Below are 25,658 nucleotides of genomic sequence, written 5' to 3' on the forward strand. Positions count from 1 at the left end.
GCCGGTGGGCCTGAGCTGAGCGTCTCTTGGGGCACTTTCTCTCTCTCCTTGTTTTGAACGATGAATCCTCCTCGCCGGCCCTGTTCAGGGCACAGGCCGCTGCTGCCGCCCACCGCCGTCCAGGCCGCCTCCCCGGGGCCCGACCCGCGGGTGGCGCCACAGTCCCCTGCGCCCCTCTCGCAGGAGGTGTCTGAGGCCGCGCGGTGCCCAGCGCGCTCCCCCGACCCCAGCTGCCCGAGGTCTCCAAAGACGCTGCCTGGCCCCGGGCGCTCCCTCACACAGCCTTGCGGTTTGATTAAACGTTAAATACAACTTCCCTTGTGAACTGAGAGGGAAGGACGAAGCAGTGCAGCAGGTCTGAGCCCCGGCGTCGGGGGGCAGTGAGAGTGACCAGGGTGCCCCCTGGAACCCAGTCCTGGAGGCCCCGTGGAGCAAGAGTTCCCCCCCCCGCCCCATAAAACCCACTTTCCCCGAGGTTTCCAGCAGGGACCTCGGGGTCACCGTGGGCTGCGCCTGCTCTGAGAGGTGCCTCCGGGTCGCGGGCCCTGAGGTGGGAGACGGCGAGGCCGGGGTGCTGGGCTCGTCCCCGCGGGCTCCGTCCTGATCCTCAGAGCCAGTGCGACGCCTCACGTGGTACTTCAAATACTACTGGGGTCAAACTCTGGTGAGACACAAGGATTTTTGTTAGTTTCCCTCGAATACACTCTTCAACGTTTCAGTTGATGAGACAAATTCTGAATTGCCTAATGCAACTTACCTAACACAAATTTTCTATCATGTGACAAAAATGAAAGAGAATGAAGAATTCCAGTTTGCATATACAAACACATAACATTTACATAATATGTTTTTAGAGTATATTAGACATTACAGAAAACATATAATATAGAAACTCTTGATAAGAAAAAAATGTTATGACTTATTTTACCTTAGGGATTGAAAGATTAGGGTTCTTTTCATCTGCCTTGATTCGTCTAAAAGGCCTTGTACCCAAGAGCACAAAAGACACCGGAGTCTGAAGCCAGCCCCTCGTGAAATTGCTGGGTGAGCTCAGTCTCCAAATCAGACACGCTCAGGAGGCCCCCTGAGGTGGAACCAAAAGTGAGAATTCCCCCCCAGCTCCCTGTCTCCTCCTCCTTTGTATTAAGCATCATTCGAAACCATCAGCAGCTTTTCTGGGCAACAAGTCAGCAGGCAGCGGAAGGAGCCGTTTGGGAACCAGGGAAGGAAAACGTCCCTGTGACTCCTCCTTCGTCCTCACCGGGAGAAGCCAGTCTCTGAAGTGTCACTGTGTCACCGAGCCCCTCCCCACACGCGGCCCCGGGGCCCAGCATCCAGCTCTCCGGACCCCCAGGGCCTGACCTTTGCTGGGAGCACGGTGGGCTGCGGAGCAGGGTGTGGCAGCGGCCCTTCCCAGAGTCGCGGAAGGACGAGTCAGAGCCGCAGGGACAGCAAGCCGCGCAGACATGTCTCCGAGGAAAGGCTGTTTCCAGCAGGTGTCGGTGCCCCTGCCTCGATGCGCCCGGGAACACAGTGTGCCTTTGTGAAGGGGAAACACTGCACCTTTATGCAGACCCGCCAGCCCAGAGGTCTGAGATGCATGGAAACAACGAGGGATTTAAACAAGAAGAAGAAGCCGCAGCCCTGGGGCCCGGCGGCAGGTGCAGGGCGGTGAGCTCCTTGCCCCCCGTGGCCGGGAGGCCTGCCTCCTGGGGGTCGGCCCTTCTGCAGGACCTCATCTGACCCTCTGTATTGGGATCAGGACCCAGGCAGGGGCCAGGACCCCACTGGGAAAGGGCAGGCTCGCTGTCTGGAAGCAGAGCCTTTGGGGGCCTTGAAGGGCTGCTCTTGGGTCGCAGCCCCTCCTGGAGCCCACCCTCTGAGCCTGTGTCTCCCTGGGCCTCAGCTTGACACAAAGGAGGGCCGCCGGGCGCGGTGGACCCAGGTGACGGCCCCACCAGAGCTGCTCGGGCGAGTTGCTGGGCTCGGAGTCCGACGGCCTGGGTGTGGGCACCAGCGCCAGCCGTGCCCTCTCGGGTCAGGCACCCACCCTTTCTGCGCCTTAGTTTCTCACCTGTGACCCGGTGCGGGGAGAGCGCCCGCCTCACCCGTTGCCGTGAGGATGAAACGAGAAAATGCTGCGGCACGGCTGGAGCAGTGGGTCTAGACAGTGAATGGGAACAAGGGAGGCGGATTCCAGGGCCCAGCTGGGGGGCAGGACGCCGGGCGCCGGGGATGTGCTGGGGGAAGTGGGGCTCAAACCCCGAACAGGGGGAAGATTCAGATGCTGAGCAGCTCATCAGAGGAAGGCGTCCACCAGGGCTCAGGGCACGCGGGGCAAAGCCATGCCAGGGGCCCCCTGGACTCAGGGTCGTCACAGCGACTGTCGCCCAGGTTCCAGGAAACGGTCATGATGGGAAAGACACGACTATCTCGTGACCCAGCTCAGCACACAGCTGTACATGCTGGTGTGATGATGAGCAAAGCTCAGGAAATGAAATTCACGGAGAAATTAAAATACTTTAGTGTGATCAATAGCTTCGATAAGTCATTTAAAAATCCCTGTAAAAGAGCAAATGAGCCAAATTCCCTCTTCTGCTTCACCATCAACACCTCCTTGTTCCAGCCCCACTTCATAGGAGAGAAAATATTTGCTGAAACTGAGTTTTCTCTGAAAGTCAAGTCCTAATGAAAAATGTACACAGGACACAGAAGCAGCATTTATTCATTTCCACTCAGGTTTCTAAGTCTTGGGCGAATGTTTTCTTTTAACTCAGAGGAATGTATACTGCCTTGGAAAAAACTGTAAATGATGTCACTTTGCAGAATTTTTCAAAACATTGGAATTCTGCATGTGAGCGATTTTCTTAGGTTTTAGGTGAGAGCAAATTAACAATGAAAGATTTTAGGTATCTGATGTATTTCTTCAGCTCCCTATTAAAAATGTAGCGTGTTCCGGGCAGGGGTCAAGGTCCAGAGGGGAGGAGGGTCTGTGTGTGTCTCGTGTAGGGAGGCCCACCAGGCTGGGCTGTGGACACTGTGGTGGTGCGTAGCCTCGGGCCCTCAGCCCTACTGGGGCTTCACCCGATGGCCTGGCCATCAGATGGGCCGTTTCCTTGCTGTGTGACCTGTGCCCGACCTCAACGCTCCGTCCTCACCTGTAACATCGGAGGTGACGGTGTCCTCTGCCCCATAAGGTCCCTATGGGCTTAAGGGGGTGATGCGGGCCAACTGCCCTGGACGCCAGTGGGCTGTGGTCCCGGAGGAGCTCGTCCCGGCTGAGGGCAGGGAGTGGACCTGTCCACCCACAGGGGGGGACACTTAAGGCCACTTGAGACCCACTGATGGGTCAAGGCCACTGGCAAATGGCCCACTGGAGATGCGCTGTGGGAGACTCAGGGCTTGGGGTGAGTCCTGGAGACACAGAGGACCACGCGGCAGTGGAGTCTTGCGGCCTGGGTGCTGCCGGGGGCTCAGAGATGCGAAAGCTGATGCAGCGCTCACGGGAGAGCAAGCCCGCAAGCCCGGGGCTTCCGAGCCCCCTGCACCCTCCCTTGGGAGCGGGGGGCGCTGGAGGGAAGCCTGGGAACAGGAAGCCGACGCCCTCGCTCGCTGTTGCCGGTGGGCTTGGATCCCTGCGCGCACGGCTCCCCTTTCACGGAGCTGTCACCATTTCAAGGCGCTAATTAAGGTTTTACGAGTAGACACGTTGGCCCTGAAGCCCTAGGGTAAAGCGCTGTCTGTGGGGAACCCAGGTCCCGGTTCAGACTTGGCTGCTCAGCCGCAGGCCCCCCTCCCCCCAGGCCCAGGGCGCCTTTGAGTCCACGTGCCGTCTCCATCCAGTCAAAGCAGCCGAGGGCGGGAGGTGGATGGAGCCTCCGTGGCACAGCTCACTGCCCCTGAACCCGCGCGGCGGGGCGGGCGGCAGTCCTCGCCTGGGGGACACGTGCTCTGCTGAGGGCCCAGGGGGCCTGTGCGCATGCACCCACGGCGCTCACACCCGCCTGCTTTCCGAGGTGATCCGTGGGTTCAGTCTGTCTGAAGAGTCTGGGTCTCCTGTTTTCCTGCCACTCTTTCCTACAACTCTGAGCATGGTTGGGGAGGTCAAGTGAAACCCTCCTGCAGATGGCTTAGTTCCAACATTTTGCACTATTTTCTTTGCATTGTGACTGCAGGAAGTGGGCTCTGGGCCTCTGTGTGCCGATGCCAGAGGAAAGTTGGCTGAGCTATGTTTATAGGTCGTCTGATGGCTCTAGAAAAGTCTTTCGGGGGAAGGGGAAGTGGCAGAACGGTGGCATTGTCATCGATGGCATCTCTGTGGACTAAAGCTCCGGGGGAAACCACAACACTGACCGCACGGGCGGGCCCGCGGACCACAGACCGAGAAGAGACAGCCGGCCGCTTCCTGCCGCGGCGGCTTGCCTCCTGGGGCTGTACGGGGGCTGGGCAGCCACGGACAGAAGGGCAGGATCCACCTGGGCTTCCGCCTGCGCAGCATGCCTGCTGACACCTGGGTCTCAGATTCCTCACGGGAGCCGCTGTGCATGCCCAGCAGGAAAGGAGGTTCTGGGGCCCCATCTCACCCACGCTTCCAGCCCAGAGAAGGAGGAGGCAGCCGGCTGCGTATGAAGAGCCCTCCGGAGATTTCCCTTCGCCAGGAAAACGTCTACTCCCTGTTCCATTCCCGTCGTGAACCGGCGCGTAGGATACAGGTGCTGGCCCTGCTGCCTGTGCCCGATCTGTCGCCCTCAAGCGTGGGGCCGAGTGAGAGCGATCCTTCCCCTTGATCCGAACACTGACTCAGCGCCTCTCTGCAGTCAGACTTGGCGCGAGGCGGGGGCTCACTTCTCAGCAGGCTCGCTCGCGGGTTCCTTTCTCATCTCTGCTCCCGGGAGGGGTCCTTTCCCAGCGGCGGGGATGCTGCCCCGGGCGGACCCCTGCCCCGGAGGAGGAGGTGCGGTGCCCCGGCCTGGCTCCCAGGTCCGTTTCCTTTTCCACTGTTTGGCACACAGAGGCATTAGGAGTAAAACTCTGAAGCTGGTTGCTTTCAAATAAAGAGGGTTCAAAGCACGTCGGCTGTGGAAATCCACGCTCACTCGTGCGTGCTGTCTTCCCCGGATGACTGGTCCCCCGTCGGGCTTTCAAGGCCCACGGGGCGTCTCCCCCGTGGTAAGAGTCTGAGGACCAGGCATTCTTTGTGAATGAGACAGGGAGCATTGTCAAGAACACAGCTGGCTTACAAACACCTGCCCTCCCTTCCGCATCCTGCATGCAGGTACAAGTGAAGCTTTCAGCAAGCACAGGTCTATTTCCCAACAGCTGCAACAGGTAAAAACTGGCAGAATTTCCTGGCATAACTTGCCCCCTAATTGTCCTTCTAGCTGATACCTGTTCTGAGTCGCTCCAGGTGGATTTAGGATAAAGCCCTCCTATGAGCCTCCAACTACGAGGCATTCCAGTGGGCTTGCTTTTAAGCTTGGTCGTTGCACAGACCGTACAGAGGGAATCAGAGAATCACAGGCCAAGTCGGAGGAGGCTTCCCAACACCCCGGGCAGAACAGGTGTATGCAAAGGTGACTCTGACTTCCAGGAGACAGTGCCCGGGACCTGCAGGTCACAGCACGCAGTGAGGTTTTCAAGAGTGAGGTGTAAAATTCCAAAGGTTTGGGTTCAGTTCAGATAAGCACCCACACGTTTGCATCTTCAGTTGAAACCTGCCTGAAACGTCTCAAACAGCCGGTTAAGTTGGGCTGGAAACCTCGCAGGAGCTCCATTTCTCCTGAGGCTTTTGGTGTTTCCTATAAGAGTCAGCCCAGAACAGCCTTTCCAAGTCTGAGCCAAAGATGGAAAAGTCATGAAGCAGCGTCTCACTTTCTATTGTCTTGTGTTCAGAGGCTGTGCTCACTGGAGGGTCGGGGTGCTTTGTGCAGAGAGGAAGTCATAGCTCAGCCCGCAGGCTCCTGCCTGGGCTGGGAGTGGGCCCTCGCTTCCCCCAGGCCTCCCTGCTACGTGGTTATTTTCATTCTGAGAAAGGGAAAAAGTGGCAGGGCTGTGCAGCAGACCCTGATCGGTGCTGGGGGCCTTTTCTCCAGAAGTCGAGGGAATGACGGTGCTGGGCTGGGAATCGGATTGGTCTCCTGGAGACCCAGCACCTCCGGGCGGCTAGAGTGAAGCGCGAGTCACCCGTCAGGGCCGCGGAGCGCACCCCTGGGTACTGTACGAGGGAGGGGGAACTACAGAAGGGGAGCGAGTGGCCGCACAGCTGCTAGTCAGGAGCAAAGCTGGTCGATTCCCCGGGAAGAGAGGCCCCACTGTGCTTGGCGCGCTGCTCTGGAGACCAGTGCCGGGAGCAGGGCTCCGGGGTGAGACGCCCACGCTGCCCGGCTTTCTCCGCAGAGCGCGGGGCCGTCCGTGCCTTGGTGGCAGGTGCTCGTCCGTGCCCCCCCCCCCCAAGCCAGCACGTCCTCCCGCCGTTTCCTGGGTGTTCTCAGCATGATCTTCTGTCGCTCATTTTAGTACAGCGTCAAAGCAATTGGAGAGACGTTCCTCGGAGGCCCTGGTGGACGACAACCCCGCCCCCTGGGCTTTCCGCTCTGGTCCGGTCCTTCTGAGGCGCCCCTGGCGGGGCCTGGTGGCCCGTAGGGAGGCACGGCACTGCCACGGAGGGCGGGTGGCACGTCCCTCCTGCCCTTGGGGAAGCCTGCAGCCCGGGCAGAGCTGGGGTGGAGCCCGGGGCTTCCTGGAGGCGCAGGTCGGGCTGGTGCTCCGGCTCAGGGTCAGGGGTCTTCAGCGCCTCCTGGGGGACGCTGGGCCCCTGCTGCAGGGAGACGGTGGCCCCAAGAGGCGTGTGCACCTGAGGACAGCGTTGTGGCATCTGAAGCCAGGGATGTGGCACGTTGCCGTGTTTGAGAAGACACGGCCTGTGACTTCAGCTACTGCCCCACCCAGCTGCAGCCAGGCCGCACTCTCCCGCGCTGACCCTGTGACGGGCTGGGGCCCCATGCCCACCCCGGCCTCTGGGCAGCAGGATGTCAGAGCTCGGCGTGTGAGAGTCAACAGCAGCTTGCAAGGGGCTGGGGGCAGGAGGAGGACAGGAGGGGCCCGGGGTGCAGGGACAGAGGCCCTCCTCTGCGCGATGGGCTGGTGTGAATCTGTGAGCCAAAGTCGTGACTTTTCAGAATTCATACAAACCCCAGAGGCACAGATGGTGAAACGTCTCCCGTAAAGCGTGCTCTTTCTCTCGAGTTTCTCGGGGGCTGGAGAGGGTGGGAGGGGAGTCAGAGGCTCCTGAGGTCGGGGTCTGGGCGGCAGCAACCAGGGCTGGCTGGGGCCCGGGCTCGGCCATCGGGGACGCTCTGTGGCTGGACTCAGGGGGTCGTCCTGACTGGTCCCCTGCCCTGGGGGGACGCTGACCCACCGCGGAGCAGACGCGTGTCCTGGGGACGCCGTGGGCCGTGGCCTCTGCTGCCGGACGGAATCAAGCCCCGGCGCTTTGCCGACAGTGGGAAGGCTCGGCCCCCATGGGGAAGCCGTGCGGGCTCCGAAGCGGGACGCGCGGAGAACTCGGACGAGCAAACAGACCCACGGGTTCCGGTCAATGACTACAGTAAGAGTAAAAGCCCTTCTGACTTTTGTCGGCGTGGACCAGCCTTTCAGTAGATGCTAAGCCTGTCTCATGCTGAGTCTCTAGATAAGACGGGTGAGGCTGGGCCTGCCTGTAATTCCCACGTTGCTCGGGGTCCACCGGGCGGGGGGCAGCCGGGCTGGGAAGGCACTGCCTGACCCCCTCGCTTTCTAAAGCCCTGTTTGTTTACCCTTCACACATGGGTCTGTGCTGAGGCAGCCGGAGTGCGGTCTCGCTTCTTTTTGCTGGAGAGTAAAAAGGGCCGACATCCCATGTTTATTATTGTGGAATTTTTCTCAGCAAAGCTGAAGAAATACATCAAGATAGTTTGCTCTCAGGGGACAGAGTTCAGACGTTTCACAACATATAAATAATTGTCCTTAACGTGAGCCACTTATTCTATGTCTTCTTTGTTTACGGAGAGTTTTCCTTATTGAATGATAAAACGACTAAAGCTCAGTGTATGGACTCCATGGCCAATCCTAGATTCTTGACCTACCCTCCCGCGTCTCGGGGCTGAGAAAATTCCTTGAAGGTAGTGATAAGATCTTTGCTGGGCCCTCTGTGTGCCCACCGCACACCGCAGGGCCCGGGTCAGGACAGGCCAGCGATGCCCACCTGGGCTGGCCCCCGGCACGTCTGGCCCCTGAACTCGGGTAACAGCTATTGCACTGTGCCACTTGAATTTGAAAGCCGAGGGGCCCCCAGGGAGTATACGCCATGAATTACTTTCTCCTGGAGACCCTTAATCCCAGGTCTTTTAAACCTTACTGGCCATTTAGTCCCTGACTTGGAGCTTCTGTTAGTTTTTCTCACACTTTCTGGAAAAAGGCTGTGCCGTGGCCACTCTCACCTCCCAGATCCCCGCGTCTCACAACGCCCAGAGGCGAGTCTGAACCGGCAGACTCTCCGTGTCAGAGGCAGGCCGGTTCCCCCAGAATTCACATGTTCTCTCCGAAGATGTGCAGTATCTCTATGAGTCAGCAGTTTTGCAAAAGTCATGATTTAATTTAACAATGTTGACTTTGGTTGCCCTGCCCACACAAAATGAACATTTTCTGAGCTCTGAAACGATTTTGGAGGTGATTTCCACTTTGCCTTATTTCACTAACCTTTCAGACTCAGGTTTGGCCCCGAGGAGGATTTGGCACAAGGAAACCCAGGAGGCATCACTAAGCGTTTAGCGTCTACAGGCTCCGGGTTTTAAACAATCGATTACTTAGAAATGTTTTGGAACCGATCAGACGTGGTCCCACTGTCGCCAGCTCCCTGTCGTGTCCCTGTCTTATCCTGGTGTCCTCTGGAAACGTGGAGCAAATCGCCCACCTCCCAGGACTGGTCTGCAGCACCACCTGGTGCACAGTAGGCGCTCAGCGTGCGCATACAGTAGGCGCTCAGCGTGGGCACACGGTAGGTGCCCGGCATGGGCAATCTGTCACGCTGCACCATTTACGCCCTGCCCTTTCTGCCCTCCGTGTTCCACCAGACCTAGGAAGTCGGATCCCTCCACCGTCAATCCCAGCGTGCTCACAGTCAGCAGACTTTTCCCCCCAAGCAGGAAGGGAGAACTGGGACAGCTGGATAACGAGGTTCGGGACAAGGCTGCAGGGAGCAGAGCTGGGTCAGGCTGAATTTCCTGATGCGGCCACTGAGCAGAGACCCTGCACCGAATCCACAGCCCGGGAAGTCAGGGGCTCTGAGGTCTGTGCCTGGCTGGCTGATCTGGGGACAGAAGCCGGCCGACAACGAGAGAATGGGAGTGCCTGGCCCCCTGGTTTAATAGGAGGAAGGGGCTCAGAGGCTCAGGGGGCTGGAGGGTTGGGGGGATTTGTCCTGAGAGACCTGCTTTCCCCACGACGTGAGAAGTGGGCTTGTGAGGGGACCGCAGCATCCTTGAAGTCCCCACGATGGCTCCTCTCTAAGGCTGGATCTCGCAGAGGGGACTGCAGCCCCTCAACTGGGAAACCTACATGTACGGGAGAAACTGGACCTGGGACCTTGGGGCCAAGGGGGGTGCATCACCCGGTGCAGCGGAGCCCAAGTGGCACTCAGAACAGGTCGGATCCGTGGGCCTGGGTGCCCTGAGCTTCTGGACGTGAACGGGGGGAGGGGGACGCCAACTGAACTCCCCACTGATCTATGTAAGTTTTCCCACTCGAGGTGGCCGGGCGCCCAGGCACGCGGGGCCTCCAGCCCTCTGGGTCACCCGCGGCGGCCGTGCTGCCGTCCTGCCGCACGAGGCGCCTCCGGCTCCAGCCCCACTGCCCCCTCCAGGTGCCCCACGAGGTCACTTGTCCTGGGCCGGCTCTGACTTTGCCTCTGCCCTCTGGGGGTCTCCTCCTTCCTCTTCTTGCTCCGTTATTTTCACAGCGGGTGTCACCATCTGACATGCTGTGTACGTTTCCTGGTTCTGACCACAGACTCTACGCTCGAGGAAGGTAGAATTCTTGTTTTGTTCACTGCTCTATCCCCAGTCTCTAAACAGTGCCAGATACGTACGAGGTGTCCACGATTAAATGAAGAAATCCTCACCTGTAATGGTAATTCCTCTCAACCAGAGAACAAAGCCTCTTTCCTTTAAAAAAAAAATATCCCAGGCTTTTCCCTAGAGATTAGCTTCTTATATAGGACAGTCTTTGTCTCTTTTCTTTCTTTGGCCTTTAGTAGGTCTTTGATCCCAGCTCTCAGGGAACCAAAATACAGACATTGGCAAAGAAGGAGGGCACACGGGGCTCAGAATGGCTGTTATCTCAGAGTTGAGGGCTAGCAAGTGCCGGTGAGGATGTGGGCAAAGGCGAACCCTGGGTGCTGCTGGTGGGAATGTCAGTGGTGCAGCCACTGTGGAAACAGTACAGAGGAAATTAAAGAAGTCAGAAATAAATGGAAAGATTCTGTGTTCATGGGTTAGGAGACAACATTATTAAAGTAACAATTTATTGTTAATAAGTCGAATAAAATATGTCAATTCTACCCAAAGTATACAATGCAATCTCTATCAAACTCCCAGTAAGTTTGCAGAATGAATAAACCAAATGTGGTATATACACTTGCTGGACTATTATTCAGCCATAAAAAGGAATGAAATCCTGACACATACTATGGCATGGATGCAGCTCGAAGACATTTTGTTGGGTGAAATAAGCCGATATTTGTACAAAACACAAATATTTTATAATTTCATGTATAGGAAATATCTAGAAGAAACAAACTCACAGAGACAGAAAGTAGATGATGGGTGCCAGGGTCTGGAGAAGGAGGAGGGGGAGCTCATGTTTACCGGGGACAGAGGGTCGGTTTGGGAAGATGAGAAGCTCTGGGGATGGAGGTTGGTGACGGTTGCACACCAATATGAATGTACTTAGTGCCCCTGAGCCGTGCATTTAAAAACTGTAAGTTTTCTGTGATGTGTGTTTGATCACAATTAGAAAGAAATCATCTTGTCCCTGCATGGGAACCACGGGACCCGTGTGTAGGGAGTTCCACCCATGACCACTGGGAAGTGGGTCCACGTGGAGCCCCGGCACACGGGCTGCAGGGGAGCCCCGGGGCTGCTGGAGCCTCGGCCGTTCTAAATAAAGCAGATTCACTCAAGGGAAAAAAATGAGCTGCAATTGCAGAAAATTTTCCTGAACACACGATTACTGTATTAAGTTCCCCCCAACCATGAGCTCTTATTACGTGAGTCCTTTGCCCACGTCTGGAACTCTATCTTGTGGTCAAAAGGGGAAAATTTTGTTAAACGTTTGAGGCTATATATTGCATATAGGGAGAAAGAGGCCAACTTTTAAGAAGGGTCTCAAATCACTTAAAAAGTCGCTATTCCTCACCCTCAGAGAGGCTGGGCAGAAATCGCCGAGCGGCTTTGACCGAGGCCCCTCTCTCCCGGGGGGCTCCGTTTTAAACTGCGTGGCCTCAGGGTTGCAGCGTGGGCGGGGCACATAAACACCCAAATTGCAGCAGCGTGCGGGTGAATGATTGCTTCCCTCTGTGATGATAACGGCAGGCCTGCTGTCAAGCCGGGCTCCGTGGGGGATTGGAAGTGCTTCTCACAAGGGAAACGCCTCCAGCCCGGGCCTTCAGAGTGCCATTCCCATGTACTTGCTGGAACCTTCCGGAAACCGCATTCCTCTTTGGTTGGGTTGAGCAATGTGATCTCTCCCAGCCAGAACGCTTCCCAGACCACCTCATCGCAGCCTGGGAACGGAATGTGACCAGGACGGGTTAACTCGCTGGGGCTCAGGGCTCCATTCCAGGCTGGGCCTGCAAGAGAGGAAAGGAAGGATTTTTCTCCTGAGAACAGTGTGTCAGGCCCCAGCATATTTCAAAGGATTCAAACTCTCTAATCTGGGGACTAGGGGCTGGATTTAGGAAGGCAATGACATCACCTCTCCCACAGAGTGGCTGGAGTTGGCCTGGATTTTAGGTGAGGCGGCATTTGACAAGTGTCAGAAAAATCCGCAGGACTCTTACTGTCACTTTTGGAAATGGTCAGACCAAAGGAAAGTAACTGTGAAAGAGTGAGATGGTGACCCCGTGTTTTAAAATGCAATGTGCAATGGGAGAAAAAGGGAGGGAGGGAGGGAGAAAAAGAATACTTTTTGAGAAACAAGGTAGGGATTTTGAATATTATATGATTTTGGATAAATGACTATATTTATTTTAACAATGCAGTAAAGCGAGTCTCCATCCCATCCCACGCCACGGCAGACGATGCCTAGCAGGGCTCGGCACCAGGACCAGGGGCTCGGTGGGCAAGCCTCTGATTCTGAGTTGTTCTCATGTAATTGGGTGAGTATACGTGGGGAAGTTCCATAAGATGGAGGGGGAACAGTTCAAAGACGGGTGGTCTCTGAAGGTCAGGGGTACCACAGGTTTTATTTTTTCAGGCGTATATTTGATCCAACTTCTATACGGTGTCAATTACAATTATTTCTCCCTGGACTGAATCTGTAAACTGAAATCATGTTGCTTGTCAAAGATTTCTAGCCCGGAAGTCATGGAGAAAGCCCCGTTAGGGCCTGACACCCCCTGCGGTTGGTATTTTGACTTTGCGATCCGCTTCTTAGAATAATAACTGGAGACAGACAGGGCGTCTGTGTGTAGAGTGACCGAGTCCAGCATGAGCCGGAAAGAACACGGCAGAGGGCAGCTGCTTTGGCCGCCAGCGTGGTCGGGTTTCCGCACAGGTTTTCCTCTATGATTTGGAGTTAACCGTTATTTATATTTACTCATGTCTCTCAGTGTCTCGGTCAGGGATGCTTCCTGCATTTTTCTGGCTTCATTTCCCATCTTTTTAATGTAAGTCCTTTGGCAGTTATTTCAGCGAAGGCCTGTGACTTCATCTGAAAAAGCCTGTATCTTGCTCTCACTCGTGAATAATAGTTTAGCTACGCATAGAATTCGGGCCAATCGTTTTCTCACAACACCTTGAAGATGTGACTCTGTCCCCTTCTGGTGTCTTTCTTTTGAGGAATGTACTCCTATTGCAGCATCTCTCCTCTGTGGCTACTTTGGACAGTTTCTTCCTCTCCTTCGTCTTCTGAACGTGGCGAAGTGTGGATTTCTTGTTAACCTTTCTGGGTGGATGTGGTGAGATTCTTCCCCCTGAGTGTTTTCCTTTGGAGTTGAAAGCTCTGGGGGACCTTCTCTGTAAAATACCGTCTTACCTCCACTCTCCGTGCCTCCCCCCCAGCCTCCTCTGATCTCGTTTTATCAGCGGAGAGATGGCATCCAGGTGCATCAGATGAAACGCACCCGACTGCAGCCCGAATGAAAGAGAGGCAGTCACTCTTTGTCGTGTGACGGAGTGTCTGGAGGAGGGCAGGCCCATCCCGTTTCACTTTCTGCTTCATCCTTCATGTGTTTGAAGACGCCAGCTCCGGCTGTGTCCACAGCCACATGGGAGGAGCGGGGCGGAGCATCCTGGGACCTTCGGCTGGCAGTCCTGCTTCTGCCTCATGGGACAGAGCTGGCCCCTAGGTCACCGCTTCGCTGAGGGAGGCTGGGGGGCATTTCCAGCTGGGCACATTGTGACCCCAACAAGTGAGGACTCTGTGGGTAAGGACTGCAGATCGGGAACTGTGTCCGCAACAAGCAAACCCTCCCGGGTGCGTCAGGGTCTGGACTCCCACTCAGGGCTGACGACGCTGCTTTACACGACCGTCTCCTTCCGTCTCTCGGTCCTGGTGACGTCCTCGGACATGCGTTCTAGCTCACCAATTCTTTCTTCACCTACCTCTAACGTGGTTTAACCACGAAGTTTACATTTTAATGACTGGGTTTTTTTTTCCCCAAGAGCTCTATTCTTTTAAATCTACCTAGTCCTCTTTTAAAGTACCTTGTTATTTCTCTGTGGATTCTATTCTTTCTTCGATATTTTAAAACTATTTTTAAAAATTTTAGAATATTTATTCTATAACTTACTTGAGAAGATTGTTCTATCACTTCAGGTCCGCTGACTTGCCGTGATAAATACTTTCTCGTGTGTCATGAGACCCTCCCGACGCGGAGCTTCTCTCTCCTGCCACCTGTGTGGTCTCGATGGAAAGCTTGTCCCTCTGAGCAGCCTTGGGCTTCTTGAGCCCTCAGGTTCTTGGACACGTGGATCCCAGACCACAAAGGCCCTGTCGCGAGGCCTTGTGGAGCAGCCAGAGTCCAGGCTGCGGTGTGGGGCTGGGCGGGATTGCAGCTCATTTTGGCCCCTGTCTTGGGGCCCCCGATCCCCTCGCATTGCCCCCGGCCCGTGAGGATCTGAGTCAACTGGGGCACAGAGGCTGGGAGGTTCTCAGGGAGAAAAAGTGCCGCAGAACGTGGATCCAGTGGTGTGTTCTGGGGAACAAAGTAAAGATGACGGACACGGAGCTGCAAACCATAGGGGGTCAGGACACTCCCTCGTTTAGGCCCTACACTCGGGACCAAGTTCCTGAACCGTCTCCTGCAGGGAGACATCTCAGGGAAGCACAAGTAAGAGTCAATGCCCAGAATGAACAATGAGGAACGTTTCGTCACCGTGACTTCCCTGTGTCTCTCCGAGCCCGTGACGGTCCCTCACCCCCGCCTCTGCCCTCTGACCACCCCTGTGTCTGAGGCACCTGCTGGTGTGCAAACACACAACAAGTCAGCACGACACGACCAGAGAGCTTAGGGGCCTGGGAGGGGCCTTGGCTTTCACAGACCCCTTCATGGGGACGGTACCCAGGCTGCGTCTGCAAAGACAAGCTCTGCTCCCACGTGCTTCCTTAGCCCCTGCTGGCCTTCAGCCTGGACATCTGCTGACTTCTTTTTTTACAGAAAGGAGATACACAATCTTTTTCTTTTAATGTTTACACATAATATGTACAGACTTTATCCTATCTGTCTTGAATGACTTGAAAAGCAAAGCAGCTGTTCCCTGGTGCCCTCCTGGGTCGAGTTACTCACTCTGGTTCTCTTCACCAGAAGAATCTCTGAGTCACTCAGCTCATGTCCTTTTGCTTTGTATCATGCAGATGTGGAAGCATCTTTGAGAGAGAGAGAGAGAGAGAGAAGGAAGGAAGGAAGAAAGAAAGAGAGAGAAAGAGAAAGGAAGGAAGAAGGGAGAGGCGGAGGGAGGGAGAAAGTTTCCACATTCAGAACAGCTGAATCCTTCCTGCTCCCACCGTCCCTCTGTATCCATCACGTAACTAAGAAACAAGGTGACGCTTAGGTCTCTCACGATTTCCTAGACAACAAAGCGGGCCTCCCTGTTAAGCACCACCCCCCTGGGGGTAGCCCTGAGGTCCTTGCTGGCAGTGGGTGCTGACTCTGCACGTGAGCAGGGACCTCACTTTGTCACCCCACGTGTGTCTTCAGGAGCTGCTAGATCTGCAGTAGAGACGAGGGAAGTTCGCGGTGGAGACGAGGGGTGGGCAGTGCTCACGAGGCCCCGAGGCTGCTCAGAGGGACCTGGTTCCAGGCGTCTGTCCCCAGGGGCGTCCTGGCTTCAGGGGACCAGGTGGGTTCCCTGGCTCATCGAGGAATCTGGTGGAACGTGGTCATTCGTGTGGCTCAAAGGCTCCACTGATCCCTCTGCCTGAGAGAAAACAAACCCGCCCTAATCACCTGGACCTAGAAGCAGGAGCTCCCGGAAGGAGAAAAGCAAAAGGCTGGTGTCCTTCTCTCCCAGGAGAAAATCGTTGTCGGTCCCTTTCTCCTCTTTCACTGGCTTTTTTCCCGGGATCGTCCGCAGGTGCACACATTTTAAGCCCCCTTGGCCAGAGGGCAATGGGACCTTTTCAGTGTGGTTGAGGGGAGAAGCGGTAGCAGCCGAGTAAGCCTGAGAGTCTGCTAGTGGAGGAGGTGGAAACGAACACGGACGCGACGGCAGGTTCCCCTCCGTCTCCTCCCCACCTGTTCAACAACCCAACCAATTAAAAAAAAAAAAATTTGGCAATTCACGAGGGAAAAGTTTTACTTTGTCTACAGCTTAAAATGTGCCTTGCCCCTGCCCCGGGAATGTAAGGTTCAGAGCCATCTTTGCCCGATGTGCACGTGTCGTGATGGGTTTCCTAGAAGACAGAGGGCAGGGGCTGTGTCGTCTGCTGGGAGAAGAAATAATTCATGCTCCTGCGGCCACCTGGACCCGGCAGGCATCGTGCTCAGAGAAGTAAGTCAGACAGAAAGACAAGCACCCTGTGATCTCACGTATACGTGGAACCTAAAACACACAGCAAACTGGCGAACGTGACAAAACAGAAGCAGACTCCCAGGTATTTATTCTCCTTAGAGAATAAGCTAGTGGCTCCCAACAGGGAGGTGGCGATGGGCAATACGGGGCTAGGGAAGTTAAGAGGTGCAAACACTATGTACGAAATAAACAAGCTCCAAGGACACACTGCACAACAATATGGAGAATACAGCCAGTATTTTATAATAACTGTACGTGGAGTAAAATCTTTAAAAGCTGTGACTCACTGTCTTGAACAGCGGTAACTTACCTAACACTGTACGTCAACTACACGCCAATGAGAACAACCCTCACCCTCTAGCTCCTCGGCCTCGGGAGGGTGTAGAGCCCAGGCTTCACAGGAGGAGCGTCGCGATGTAAATGGAAGACACACGGTCGAGGAGACTCCCAGATGAAAGGAAAGCGAAACAGGAAATTCTAGCGCAAAGCTCTGTTCTCAAGACCCATTGAAGGAAAACAGCCCAGTTAATGAGAGAGCTGAGCCTGCTTCGTCCTGTATTTATCTTGGCCAGACACCAGTCCTCTTCTCTGCAGAGATCGGAGGAATCTGGGGAACTCCAATTACGGGCTGAGGCCCCGTCGGATGGCCGAGGCCACGCTGGGCCCAGCCTCTGCTCACAGGTCATGAAACAATTTCTTCCACATTCAATATTTTCATTTCGTGGTCCTTGAAAATGAAGTATGTTTTAATATAATTCTAGGCCTCAAATTCAACAGATATGTTCTCAGTCTACAACGAAGGGATTGGATTCTCCGTGGAGCTGGTTGTAAGCAAGCACGTCCTTTATTGCACTTTAAAAAATACGACTTCTCTCTACTGAAGGGTGGCGAGTAAGGCATCACTCCCGGTGATTCACCGAGCTGTCTTGTTTACCACGATTTTAAAGTGCTCAGAAGTACCATGTTGAACCAAAGGAAAAAAAAAAACAATATTGTATCTTCGAAAAGTTTTTATATGCGATGCAACCTCATTCCAGCTGACCATCTCAAGCCTCCTGAAGTGCAGGTAGCAAACCGCATTCCTACGATCCTATGATAAATGGGGCTGTGAGTTAGAGAGAACAAAAGAATTTTCCTGAAGTCACATAATGGGAGCTCTGCCACTAGAATTTCCTGTTTCATTTCACATATTTCAAGCCCAAGGGGAGAGCCAATCCCCCAGCACACAGATGACTTGTGCAGAGGAAATTTTGTCTATAAATACGATCCTTTAGAATTTTCCTCTCAGTTCTTGGTTTCTGCGTTTTTGTTACCAAACAATATAGAGATCAGTGGACAGAAAGTGTTGGTGGCAAGAAGGCTGATTTTGGTCGTGTGACGTAGCCCTGCACGGGCCCAGGCTGCCCGAGGACGAAGGCCAGCTCGCAGGAACGCGTGAACGTCCACAACGCCACGCCCGGGGCGTCAGTGCGGGGGCCGTCCTCGGACACTGGTGACCGCAGCATGTCACGGGAGGCCCTGGGAGGTTGACGCCACAGAGGCGGTGGGGGATGAGCTGGACAGGGCACATGGGGCTCGTGCTCACGGGGCCAGGCCGGGTGCCCCTGCCGTCCCTGTGCCCTTCATGTCCCGGGGATGCTGGGCCCATCCTGCTTCCGTCCCAGCCTCCGTCCCCTTGCGAGCGCAGAAGGAGGGGTTAGCGATGACGGGGCAGAGCGCCAGCCCGGCCTCAGGGAGGCCCCTGCAGGACCGGAGGGCAGGGGGGGGTGGGTGTCCTGCAGAGGCGCTGGACAGTGGGCAGGTCGGGTGGGTGCCACAGGCGACCTGCTGGGGAAGCCGGGGTGCCCCAGCACTGTGGGTACTGGCCCCAATCCCCCAACTCAGAGCGAGGCCCTGGCTACCGGGGGCTGGCAGGAAATGATGCGGCATTCTGGGGAGAGTTTGGGCTTGGACTTTGGCCGCTTTCAATCTGGTCTCTGCCGCAGCAGCCTGTCTGGGTCTCCTTTGTAAACGGGGCTGACGGTGCCGACCCCACGGGGTCGCTCGGGCATGAAAGAGATGTGGGAAAGCCCAGCTTGCACAAGCGTCCTGTGAACACTGGACCCTCCCCACGGCCGGGGTGGGGTCTGCCGGTGCTTGGCGAGGGTCTCGGCCTAGGGGGGACCACAGACCAGCAGGGCTGGGGGGGCAGGACCGACGTGGCCCGCGGGTGGTCCTTCCGGCCCTGACCTCCTTGCTAACCCTGCAAGGCCGGCGTGGTCCTCGGGACCCGTGTGGAGGCTGTCCTGGTGGGGGAGGGCTTGGCTGGCAGCAAATGGTGGTCTGGGGGCCGTGCGGTTAGTGCTGAGTGTGGAGTTGGGACCCTCCCGGGAACCGAAGGGCCCACGATCGGGGAGGGGAGGGGAGGGTCCTGTCAGCCTTCCTTCTCGGTGCCTGGAAATGCTCAGAGGGGCTGGGCTCTGGGTCCACAGCCCTGGGTTCCCATCACCTCGTAGCGTCGTCTTTGGTGCAGACTCGCCCTGGAAGCGCGCGACCCTTTTAAATGTCACGTGCGGTTTGTCCAGAGACGGGCTGAGCAACGCTCTTTCCAACTAAGGACGAGGTTGAAGATGCCATCGCACGGCCCGAGGACACACCTGCTCGGCCCCGGGAGAGGATCAGGTGGGGGCCGCTGCCCCCTCACCTGTCACATCCTCCTGTTTGTGCCCATACGGCCCTTCTCCTCCCCGTACGATCTGTTACGTGCATGTTTACTGTCTCCCCACCTCCACTGGGGCGCGAGCTCTGTCCCACAGCGTAAGAGGCATTTTCTGTTGTATTCAATGCTCAGACAGGTACCCTGTCCAAAGTAGGAGCTCGACAAATATTTGCTGAATTTAAGTGGGTTTTGACGATCACTAGACACACAGAGGTGAAGTGCAGCAAGGCATCGATCACCTAGGTGTCTAGGTTCGGGAACAAGAGTCCCCCGGAAGAGGCCTCTGAATCTAGAAGTGAAAAGCGCTCAGTGTCTGGAGTTCAGGAAGAAGCTCTGTGCACGTGAAGCTTGACTGCGGGCGACTGGCTTCCAGGGGCAGGAACGTGCTGAAGCAGGGGTTGGGTCTGCTCCAGATGGGGGGCAAGTCGGAAGAGGGGTCTCCAAAACACACAGGGTGGGGGGGTGACTTCAGCTTGTGCCCTGGGCTCCTGGGTGGGAAGCCCGGCTGGACAGGACGTGAGGATTGGCTTCCTCCCCCTCCCCCAGGGGCTGCTCCGCTGTTCCATTTTGTCCTGAAGAGGAAAAGTGGTGCTGCCTTCAAAGTCCCACAGGAATATATTTCTTTTTTGATATTTTAATATTACACTTCCACTAAGTTCCTTAGACAGCTCGTGTGGATTATTTCCTGCTTATAGACGATTGCATTAGGAATATGGCTGTCTTTCCAAAAGAGACCCACACATTTTCATCTTGTCACAAGGCTCTGAGCGTCTGGCGCGCACATGGCTGCTCTTATTTTTAAGTGCTTTTGTGTGAGAACACGAAGAGCAAGGTTACATGGAGAAGAGGGTGTTTTGGAGTCCGCTTCTACTGTGTTACCTAACACCGCACTTGCAGATCTCGTAAGAGAGTCATCAGAAGGTGTTGGGAGCATCAGACACGTACGTGATTCTGCTTTATTTCTGGTGACAGAGCAAAGTGGGAAACGCAGGTGACATTGGAGGAGACGGCCGAGGTAGGTCACGTGCCATCGTGGGCCGGGTGACGGCTCTGACCCGGTGCAGACAGGTTCGTTCTGGGGTGTCTTCTAACCGCGCCGCCCTGGTTTCCACATTCGTGACCCAGGGAAGCCGAGTGTCTGACTGTGACGCAGGGTGGCTGCAGTCAATCGAGGGGCTGGACGGAGAGACCCGGGACCAGCCCGTGTGACAGTTACTCACGTTTGTTCCTGGATTTTGATGCAAAGCACGTCCTCCCCTTTGATGCAGTTGTGGCCACAACCCCGAGGGGCCCGCATCTCACTTCCAAGGCCAACTTGGTGGGAAGTGGATTTGGAGCCCGCCCCTCAGAGCCCCTTTGAATCCTTCATTCTCAAAACACAGGCTTAAGGCACAAATTAAACGTGGTGCGGCCCGGGGCTGTCCCCTCAGAAGGACATAAATGCGCTCTGCATCAGAAGATGGCAAAGCCTAGGCTGCCTAGCATTCAGACGGCGTCCCGGGTGTCGCGCATCCCGGCGAGGACGCGTCGGCCCGAGGGGCGGGCTCCTCCGTGCGAGGGACGGGCTCCTCGGGGGAAGGGACGGGCTTTGCCGGCCTCTCGTCCGCCCCACCCCGGGCCTCACGGTGCGTCCAGGGAGCAGCTCCGACCCGACGGTGGACCGCGAGAGGGACGCCCTCTTTTCTCCCATGAGGCACGTCTCCATCTGGCTGCTCTCTCAGCCGGCTCAGCAGGTTCACAGAGAGGGAACCAGATGTAACCTTCCTGATTTAACCGTGGAGCAAGCGTGGCCTCACCTCCTCTTCCAGGGAGCCCGTCCGGCACGGGGCTGACGGAGGAGAGACGCCGGCCTGGCTGAGGTCCCGCCCCCTGCACCCTGGGTGGCGCTGTCCTTCAGTCCCCTGGCCTGCGACAGGCCGTCAGGCAGGTGCGGGGCTGGTGAGTTTGGGGCATGCAGCACGTGCTCCGTTAACCTGGGCGGGTCACGGGAGAGGAGAGGGCTCAGGATGCGAAATGACAGCCAGAATCACAGACTGGGCAGCTGGGCCCCCATCCTTGCCTCAAACGCGGTGTCAGGCTCCTGGCAGGAGGAGCTTGACGCCGCAAGCAGGGCCCGCGGTCGCCGTGTCAGGGCTGTCGTTCACTCCGACCCCAGTCCTGGAGTCTTTGCAGCTGAGCCAGAGTCAAAGGCAGACACAGATGGACGTGGTAAAGGGGGAAATGGCTCCCTTTGTACCCCATATAAAACTCACCAAGATAAAACACGTTTATTAAAATCACATGTCTATATCTCTCACCAAGCACTAACTCACTCTGAGGGTGAGTTCACGGTTCCTCGGGCTCGTGTCTGGAGGGTCTGGGCCCCTGCCCCGCCCCTTGAGGTGCACGGGGCTCCCGTCCGGGTCAGCGGGCCCGGCAGCTGGTTTCTCAGCCCCGAGGTCGTGGCCTCCACGCCGGTCTCTCCCTGGAAGCTATGAGGTCGGGGAAGGTCGAGGGGGGGCTCGGCCCTGTGCTGGGAGCGCCCTGGCCTCCGCCCACCGGGTGCCGGCAGTACCCCCAGCCCTGGCGGGGACAAAATGTGTCCAGACTTTGCTAAGATTCCTGGCGCAAAGTCACCCAGGACTGAGAGCCCTGTGTTCAGAGTTTGGGGTCCCTGGCCTTTCCAGGGAGATTGGGGCAGAGGCCCAGCCTGGTGTGCGGGTGTGGGGAGGGTACAGCGTGTATTTTAACACAAACAGAAGCCACGGCGCCGCGTTGCCTGCACGGTTGTTCACGTTGTCTGGAAAACGGCTAATGTGGTGGGTTTGCAGTGATCTTGTGCGTCCACGGGCGTGTGGGATGCACTTCTCACTTCTGTGTGTAAACGCGTCTAGTCCTTACCCGTGTCTCCACCACCTCCCTAGAAGGAAACTTCGCAGAAGAGGAGGATGGCGGGTGTGGAGGAGGCCGGGTCCCTCACGGTCCCACCAGCGCCCTGGTGTGGCTTCCCTGCAGCCTGGGGCGTGTCTGCAGGGCTGGGCCCACCTCCCTCCCCGGCTCCCGGGCACACAGGACGAGGAACAGGCACAAGGTGGGAAGAGGAGGAGGGCGGGCCCCCCAGAGCCAAAGCGCCGCCCAGGGTCCCTGTGCCAGCGCCAGGCCTCTGGTATGTGTGTCCATGTGTGTATGTGTCCATGTGTGTGTATGTGTGTCCCTGTGTCTGTGTCGATATGTGTGTGTGTCTGTGTCCGTGTGTGTCTGTGTTTCTCTGTGTGTCTGTGTGTCTCTCTCAGTGTGTGTGTGTGTGTGTGTGTGTGTGTGTGTGTGTGTATGTGTGTCCTTGTGTGTAGGTCTGTGTGTGTGTGTGTGTCTGTGTGTGCGTGTCTGTGTCCGTGTGTGTGTGTCTGTGTCCGTGTGTGTCTGTGTTTCTCTGTGTGTCTGTGTGTCTCTCTCAGTGTGTGTGTGTCTGTGTGTGTGTGTACACGTGTGTGCATGGTTTGGACCTGGTTGTGTTGGTTCCAGGCGGGCCTTCCCGTGCCCTCTGGGATCCAGAACAGAAAAGTGCCCTTGGGAACCACACGTAACTCGCTGGGAGACACAGCTGCTTTGTGGAGCTCATTTCAAATGGGTTTTGTTTTGAATCTACAAGTTCACTCACATCCAATGACAGCGAATTCATAGATTGTGATGTCACGCGGACTGAAAGCAAAGGGCTGGAGAGGCTGCTTTCTGCCAGATGTGCCCCTGGCTGCAGGAGGCCCCTCCCCAGCTTCTTGGCTTTGCTCTTGGGCAGGGCTCCGGGCTGCACTTAGAGCCTCACTTCCCTGGACGGGTTCTTCTCCATTTGACGGCCCTGCAGCCCAAGGCAGCCCTTGGTGACTACTCACACTGATAGCAACAATTTATTTGCACACTGAAAAGGGAATGTGTCCTTCCAGGTGTAGAGACACCTACGTCGTCTGGGGCGGGCGGGGGGCGATGGGGGCAGCTGGTAGAGCAGCAGCTCAGGGACGTGGCTCATCGCTTACGGTTTTAAAGTCTTTCTCAGCCTGCAGGCCCCCCACCCCCGGCCCCGGCACTGACGTCCCCTGGCCCCTCAGCAGACTGCCGGCCTTGTCTCGTCGCCGTGGACGGGGCTGTACTTCAGGGGCCCAGCGTCAGCATGCTTCATTTAGGCAGCTAAAGGAAGGATGTGCTTGAGGCCGGTTTAGGGCTGGGGTGGGGGCACTCTGGGCCTCAGGCCATTTTGCTACAGGAAGGGGACTTCGAACCCCGAGGACGGGAGGGCGTGCGCCCCGCACCCCCGAGTTCACGGCTAGCCTGGCGTCCACGCTGCGCTCTGTGGACAGCACCACCCCCTCTCGGGCCTGCCTCGGGACCGCGGTCACATCTGATTTCCAGCGCAGAGTATTTTACGGCCAGAGAAAACCAGAGCCCGCCTCCCCCTGGTGTGATTCCCGAAGAACACCAACGTGTGGGTGTGTGAGCTCAACCACCAGACACGCGGGGTGGGATCTCACGATCCCATTAAAACACCAGCAGAGAAGTGGCTTAAGGGTCAGACCCACTTCACGTGTGTCTCAGGGTGGACGCCGGTGAGCTGAGTTCCCGGGAGGCCCAGCTGCACTCGCGCTCCCCGCGTGGGCCTCCCTGCCCGGAGCCCCCGGCCAGCTGGCCCCCTGCTTGGCGGGGTGGTGGATGGCGCCCCTGTGCTCCCGCTCCGGTGCTGACTGTCTGCGCTAAATGGCTTGTCCTCCCGCTGTCACGTTTCAGAACCCGACCTTCTCCTGCAGACAGGACTTCTTGGGATCTGCCTGCACGTTCGGCTCTCGGACTGATGACGGACTCGATGACATGCTGGTGAAAACCTGTTGAGAAAAGAATGAAGAAAGAAGCGAGGATGAGTCCCTCCCGTGCGAGAGTGTCCTGACCGCTCTCGCCAGAGTCTCCGTGTGAAGAGGCGTGTTATGATGAACCCGAGCAACCCGGGCACAGCAGAGATGGGGTGGGGGGGCTTCCAAACACAAAGCAGCACGATGGATGACGGCGCCGTGGTCCAATCGGAGCACAGCTTCCCCCTCCTCCTCTTTCTCCCCGGCTCCCGTTTTCTGCTTCTTCCCGCAGGAAAGACGAGAACTCAGCTTTACTTAACAGACAGCTATTGGGCTCCTGCCCTGCAAGGTGCACACCACATACTCCGTGGGAGGCTGAACACCGTACAACCTTAGGAAAGTTACACGAAGACTCGCGCCTCAAGCTGTGTGTCCACTCACTTGCTCACTCACACCTCCGACGCCCGTGTCGGCCGCCCGCTGGGCCAGGAGCTGTCACAGGCCCCAGGGACACACAGCTCCATGATTCAGGGCTCTGGTAACCAGCCGTCTGTCCGTTTTCCAGGCAGAAAGCCCTCTCCCCCTGGGAGGCCGAGCAGCGTCCACGAGGGCTGTTCGCAGGGCTGGGCCCATTAGGAGAGCAGCAAGGGGTGGCAGGGGCCCGGGGAGGCGGGGGGCAGATGACCCTCAGCTGGCAGCCCCCGGCCAGCGGGAGGACAGGAGCCCGGCCCCAGGAGTGGGGCGGGTGGGGCATTCGGAGGGGCACCCTGGTCACGGTGTCAGGGTGACCGGCCTGGGGACGTATACTTGCCAGTGCGGCCCTGGCCTGGTGACCCCAGAGGCAGAGGAGGTGGGACCGGGCTGAGGGGACGTCCGACTGGAGGATGGAGAAGAAGCTGCAGGGGCGCCCAGGTGTTTCATTTGGCTGAGAAGAGACCAAAAATAGTGGGGAGACAAAAGGATGGAGAGATTCTGAGGGCAAGCTCTTGAGTCTGAAGTGCCCTGAGATGTCGAGAGTCACAGCAGCTCAACGGGGCTGGAGTCCTGGGAGGGAAGGTGAGGGGAGACCAGCTGCTACCAACAAGTGGGCGTGGGCCGGGGGTCCCTGGGGAGGCCGGGGGGTCCCTGGGGAGGCCAGTGGGGGGGGTCCCTGGGGAGGCCATGGGTCCCTGGGGAGGGTGATAGACTTGCTTTGATTTTAAGGTTTGCCTAGAATTTACCTACTGAGAACAGGGAGAAGTTTAAGCCTCTATCTAGGAGTCAGGATTCATAGACGGACCAGTGTCCAGGGCGAGATCTCAGAGAGGCTGCCCCCCAGGACACAGAGTCCCCCCCAAAACAAAGTGCCCCCCCAGGATACAGTCCCCCCCTGGCACAGAGTCCCCCCAGGACACAGAGTCCCCCCCCAGGGCACAGAGTCCACCCCAAAACAAAGTGCCCCCCAGGATGCAGTCCCCCCAGGACACAGAGTCCCTCCCCCCCGAGGGCACAGAGTCCTCCTACCCAGGGCACAGAACCCCCCCCGGGTCACAGAGTTCCCCCTGGAGCGGGGATCTGGCTGCAGGTGAGGCTGTGATGGACAGGCCGTGGTGCTGAGGCTGCAGTGGCCCCACGTGTCTCAACCGTGGGCAGGGCTGCCGCCCAGAGGTCTGTGATGGAAATCAGAGCAGACCCCTGAGAAGAGGAGGGAGTTAACCGGCTCTGAGCCTCGGGTCTGTGTCCTGGAGAGAGTAGTGTCAGTAGCCACTGGAGCGTCCGGTGGGCTGAGTGAGCTGAGTTTGGGAAGGAAGAGAATGCATTTGCTTGTCAAGGTCCTGCATTTGCAACGATGTCTCTTTGCACCTGGAATAAAGCACCTGGGGCCCCAGGAAATGTCAAGAT

The 25,658-nt window shown here is 56.9% G+C and overlaps 2 long non-coding RNA genes across 2 annotated transcripts in view; one reads left to right on the plus strand and one right to left on the minus strand.

Moving 5' to 3' along the window:
• The window catches only part of LOC309647037, a 218,778-nt gene that overhangs the window by 160,100 nt on the left and 33,020 nt on the right, over nucleotides 1–25,658 (plus strand). The gene's annotated exons all lie outside the window — the stretch shown is intronic.
• On the minus strand, nucleotides 10,542–18,909 carry LOC309647038. Its single transcript, XR_014255746.1, has 2 exons — nucleotides 16,579–18,909; nucleotides 10,542–11,884 (listed from the first exon to the last, which is right to left on the minus strand). It is a non-coding gene; the product is annotated as an uncharacterized lncRNA (long non-coding RNA).

This window comes from Balaenoptera physalus (assembly GCF_965194825.1).
Source record: "Balaenoptera physalus genome assembly, chromosome: 17".
NCBI lineage: Eukaryota > Metazoa > Chordata > Mammalia > Artiodactyla > Balaenopteridae > Balaenoptera > Balaenoptera physalus.